This window comes from Pleurodeles waltl, chromosome 12, assembly GCF_031143425.1.
Source record: "Pleurodeles waltl isolate 20211129_DDA chromosome 12, aPleWal1.hap1.20221129, whole genome shotgun sequence".
Classification (NCBI taxonomy): Eukaryota; Metazoa; Chordata; class Amphibia; order Caudata; family Salamandridae; genus Pleurodeles; species Pleurodeles waltl.
In genome coordinates, this window is record NC_090451.1 from 188129218 (window position 1) to 188135271 (window position 6054).

The window sequence follows — 6054 nt, forward strand, 5'->3', positions numbered from 1 at the left end:
TCAGAACAATGCTGCTGTGTTGGCAGTTGATATTGAGAAGGCGCTTGACAGCCTTGAATGGGAGTGTCTATATGATATCATAGGTCTCATGGGACTAGGCCCTGGCTTTATAACCTGGACACATCTTCTATACACCAGATCCATGGCCAGAGTGAGGAAGTGCCAGTACATCTTGGAGAGCTTCACAATAGAGAGGCTAGCCCCCTTGCAGTTTGCTATTGCTGTGGAACATGTGGTGGTAGTGGCTAAATCAGGGACATGTTACGAGGGCATTAGAGGTGGGATGCAATGCACTGGATAGCTCTGCACCACACTGATGCCCTCCTTATGCTTCTGTGGGGTATGGAGGAGGACTTGCAGGGCGCCATATCTTTGCTAGAGCAATTTGCAGGGGTGTGTGCTGAGGGTAAACTGGTCCAAGACTAAGCTTTTCCCTATTGGAGAAGACAGGGCCCTGAGAGTTCCCCCCGAGATTTAGAATTAGAGTCTCATTGTTTACCATACCCGGGGTTAAAAATGTATCACTCTACCAATGATATGTTCAATGGGAATTATGAGGCAACTCTCCGGAACTTGAAGTTGATTCTCTCTTTCTGGTAGGCTCTCCCCCATCATTGGTGCGAAGGGTTGCCCTCCTTAAGATGGTGGCCTTACATTGTTTGTTGTATCTCTTTTGTACCCTCCCACTATGGGTACCTATAGGGAGTTGGGTGGTTTCTGGTAGGGCTCTCCACACTTTGGCATCCGGTGTCTCAAGGTGGTTTGGCAGTCCCAGACTTTAGGTTACATTACCTGGCAGCCCAGCTGCAATGGCTGGCTAGATGGCTGGTGAGTAGATGCAACCCAGACGGACCCATTGACTGGTTTACTTCCTCTCAAAAAACATTGCTTCAACTGATACGGAGGACAAATAACTCTACTAGATTGTCCATGTAAACCCACAAAACTATGCAGAAAGTCTGGCTAAAAAGTATGAGGAAATCAGGCATTAGAATGCCCTGGTCCCCAGAGTTGCTCCTTACCATCCTCCCGTTCTTGAAGAGTGGGAATACATGGGAAAGACTGACAACCTGGGCTGCAGCAGGAATTACCAAGCTGGGGGATTTGTTCCGAGACGGTGCTCTGGTCCCCTTCAAGACACTGAGGCCCGTATTTATACATTTTTTTGCGCCGCATTTGCACCGCTTTTTGACGCAAAACGGCGCAAACCTACAAAATACAATGGTATTTTGCAAGTTTGCGCCGTTTTTGCGTCAAAAAACGACGCAAATGCGGCGCTAAAAAAGTATAAATACGGGCCTGAGGGAGGAGTTTGGTTCGCTGGGCAGACATTTCCTGCTGCATGGGGCGTCCTCCATGACTATCTGCAGGCATTTGAGAATGGGGGATGCAGAACCCCACTCCCATCTCTGTTGCTTCTATGTCCTTCAGGCGGCAGGGACGTTCAAGGCTATCACCTGCCTTTATCGCCATTTACAAATTGAGACGCTTCGGTCCCTTGATGGACAACAGATCAAACGGGAGGTGGACCTTGGTATCCCTGTCCTGGAAAGGGCATGGGAGGTCACACTGGAGGGAATTCACAAGGTCTCCAGAAATGCACGATTTAAACTTATTAGCTTCTATATTTTACACAGGGCATATTTATCTCCAGAAAAGATCAATAGATACTTTTACACAGTGGAGTCGGCATGCCCCAGGTGCGGGACTGTAGGAGCCACCTTTTTACACATGATCTGGACATGACCAGTTCTGACCCCATACTGAACTGAGGTCACTAGACTTCTGGCAGTGATCACGGAAAAAACAGTCCCCATCACACCAGCCCATTACATTGGTTTCCCCCACTACCAAAAACAAGGTGACCAGTAAGTTTGAGGAACAAGGGTTGCTACTCACTAAGCAAGCAATAACTAGAAAATTGAAGGATCCCAAGGGGCCTGGCTTACTTTCCTGGCGGTGAGATGGAGAGATAGGCAGAATATGAGGGGGCTATGCTGCGTAGGGAGGCATACAAGGGAATAAGCCAAATAGAGATAGTGCAGTTGTGGGAGCTAATGCTTACCTGCCTGAAAGACCTGGACCTACTGTATAAGGAGTGGGGACTGTGGTCTCATAGCTGGCTAGGGTTAAAAACTCTATATACAGAAGAAACACCATCCACACGAACTACTGCATCCATTAACTCTGCTGGGTATTGTTGCTAATATTCTACCAACTCGAGGGGGGGATTGGCAGGAGGGAAGGGTAAGAAGGGTAACACTGGAGTTGGGGCAATTGTTTCTTGGATTGGTCTGACCTTTAGACTTGGTTCACTACTTATAAATGTAACTGTCCACTTTCCTAGCTTTTTCAATTTTGAAAGACCACTGCTTGGCACTGTTAATGAATGTGGTTGTCTATCTTGAAAATGTTAATAAAAATCTGTTCACCTAAAAAAACACCTTGACACCGACCGCGTATTACATATCTTCTGAATGTGTCTTACATGATTTATATGAAAAATAATTTGTAGCTGTAGAAGAAGGGGGGCAAATTGCCCAGAGGTGAAGAACAATTCTCACTTCTGTGGTAGTCTTTCATTTTAGACTTCTGAAAGTCTATGCAGAGACTCAGATCCTATTCTGGGAACTTCAACATCAATCATTTGACTGACCTCTATAGTGACATAGTCAGTAAACACGTTTATTCCAGAAGTTCATTCATTTTCACATTTATTTATGCACATAAACAGAATTGTCATTTCAGGGTATGTTGTAGAGTACATTGTACTCACCAAGAGACAGGTGTCTTTTGGCAGTGCGTCACTGAAACAATAAACTAGTTGATGGTATTGGTTAATATTTATTCATTTATGTATGTGTTTACTCCCTTCCATCAGGAACTCTTTCAGGATGAGTTTATTGTGGTCTAGCCTCCTAGGTTCAAGAATATTACGCCATCCTTTCTGGAACCTTTGCAGCCTGTTAATGAGCTTCTTCAGTGCATGTGAGGTTGCAATAATCTACCAGGGTTCTTAACAGCTTGACTCAGTGGTTTGCCTGCCACTCAACGTAGGATCCGGGGGCTGCATGCGGCCCTCCCGACCTGTATGCATGGCTTTCTGGTCAACAGCAGCACTGGCCTGCTGTTTCCCCACTCAACACTACCGTAAAAAAGATTTTAACTAAAGAGGAAACATTTGAAGTTTTAAAGATTCATTGCATTAAAGAAAAAAAGGATACAGGGTTTCCTGTACTGCTTAGCTCTAGGAACACTTTCATTTTATAGGGCAACTTGCAGCTAATGTGTAAAAATGTGAGAAAGTCTCTTCAAAATTCAATACGTGTATTTCAATAACATGCATAACTATTTTCATTAGTACATCAGATTATATCAGTGCATTGCATTAAGAAGCATTTTTTTAAAGTGATAGTTTTCAAACATGACTTTTAAAATATGCATGCTCCCCCCCCACCCTGAAAACAACAATAATAGTGAACTAAGAGGCAAGTCAGTTGTTATATATACCTTTTGAGTGGCTTAGGTTACTATTATACTTTAACAGCATTATAGTTTATTAAATCAAACTAGACAGAAATACTTTGCTTCCCTTACACCCACCTTGCTTCCCACTGTTGGGGCGCATCTGACCTCCACCCTGCTGGAATCAATGCTGCTCTTTGTCACACCACAGACCAAACTTTTTGGTCCCTGGGAAAATTCTTGTGAGTACCCATGGTCTAAAGACACTGAGAAATTTTGATGTGAGAAAAGCTGCAAATTGACAGCATTACGTGGAGGAGCAAAAGATGACGAGGGTCAAAGAAATGTCCCAAAGTTCTCACTTTCATACTGCTAATCCCTTGCTCACTTTCTGAAAATAAATATTGCTAGCTTCATCATAAAAAGGAAACAGTCCTCAACTCATACAAATTCTAGTGGAATGTAATTCCAGCTCTTGCACCAAAAAACCCTCTTCATGCTCCCCTGAACTTGAGTATGGACACTTGTTGATGCATGATTAGTTTTGACTTGTTATACTGATATCTAACAAGAAATATGACATGGATGATTCACTTCTATAACATTTGACCAGTTATATCCATCAGGGATTCCTACACCATGCATCTCCTGTAGTCTCAAGTTGTTGCCCAGAACAGTGTCTTTGAAAGAGTTAGCATGATATGTTCTAGTAAAAAATAAACATAGTGCATATTGGAAATGAGTGATGGCACTGCTGATCTAATTGTCGTATTTTCACACCACCTCAGAGATGAAGAGTCTGCACTATGTAGCAGCACTCTTAAGAACATTGAGGAACCATGCACTCTTGTAAATGTAAACACTTGTTAAGTAAGTTATTCATTCCAGACTATAAGGTTTTGTTCAAGTGGAGGATGTAGGAAACTCTAAAAACTCTGGTTTCGTGATTGAGAATATCATAAAATGAGAAATCTGTTTTGAACTGATTTTGCCAATGTTATTGACCCTTGTTCACAATTAAACCCAGCTACAGGCTTGTGGTAAATTGCATAAAAATAGCAGAGTAAAGCTACAGATAGAGAAGCTGAAGTAAGAGAAAGGGTTAGAAAACTGGTCTGTAGGCAGTGAACAAACATTGCACCAAAATCACTAATAAGTAGGATTCCTTCAATGGTACTTGAAAGGAACAGCAATTTGATGTTACCCTACTTAGCCACTACTTTAATGCCTGTCTTGCCCATTCTTCACTGTGGGCTGTCAGCAGGAGAGGCTCATATGTGTGAAAGTGAAACATCTTTTTTCAATGCAAGAGGATTAACTAGGAAGTTAGGTAACAATATGTCAGCATAATTTACAGTGTAACCAATTTGGCCACACAATGAAAACCCAAATCGTAATCAAAGTTAAAGGGTTTTATTACAAATGAACACTCGGGTAATGTAAACAAATCCAAAAACATACTGTAAAGATAGAGAATACCAATTGGGTAACCAAATCTTCTGAAGAAATTGAGACAAATTAACAGAAGACAAATCAGGAAATCCATTACAGCAATACAAAATATTAAAAGCAGGACCTGTGTTCGAAAGGTAAACACTGATCAACTCTTTTACACATTAGTGGAATTTAAAATTATCTAACTATATTGATCTATGGAAAACAGGGGAAATCTCCTAGAAGCCTGACCTATTTGCAAAAAAAAAAATCTACCTAGAAAAATATAAGGACAAATGGAGAGGAGCAAAAATATGGCAACAAAATAATGAAAAATGAAGATGAAGGTAAATAAGAATATGTCAGCATTTCAGAAACTCGGTCAAGAGTCTTCTTAGCGGATTATGTGTAAGCCTAAGCCACACTCAGAAGAGCATGAGGACAAAGAGGACAATCAGAGGTCTGTACCTCTCAAAGTCCAGGGGAAAGGCTGCCTACAATCAATCAGTGAAAGCCATAGTTAATATCATAAATCCAATTATATAACAACCTCCTGATAACACCATCAAGAGCTCCATTGTATTTGCCTGTCGCACGATGTAACTTGCAACCTTAGCTCCTTTTCTCATAGCAGTTCTGAGAAGGTTGTTGTCCTTGTTCCTCTAGACATCATTTGCAACATGTATGAATAGGGACAGTCATCTCACTCTTGGCCTGTCCGTGTTCTCCCTTCAAGGTTTTTCACTCAGACTCTCTATTGGCAAAACAATAGCACAACTATTTCCAAACTAACATTTTTTGTAAATGCACCTGCAATGAAATGATACCTTGGCAGAAAACGAAGATCAGTTTTCACATAATAAAGAAATACAGGCCTTGTTATATCAACGTTTGAACAACATTTCAATAATTTAATTTCATGTTATACTGTGCACATATTACTTTCTACATGTATATAAATGTCAATTAGATAGATTCAATTAGGATTGTATGTTACAATTAAAATAAATGCAGCAAACGTTAATACATGAGTCTACATGTGATGGAGGAGTACAGTTCAACATTAGACTTCAAACATCAATGCACACATTACATAGATTGTTATCATTTTAAATGCAAATACATTCAAATAACATGAGGATGGTTAGGAAATTA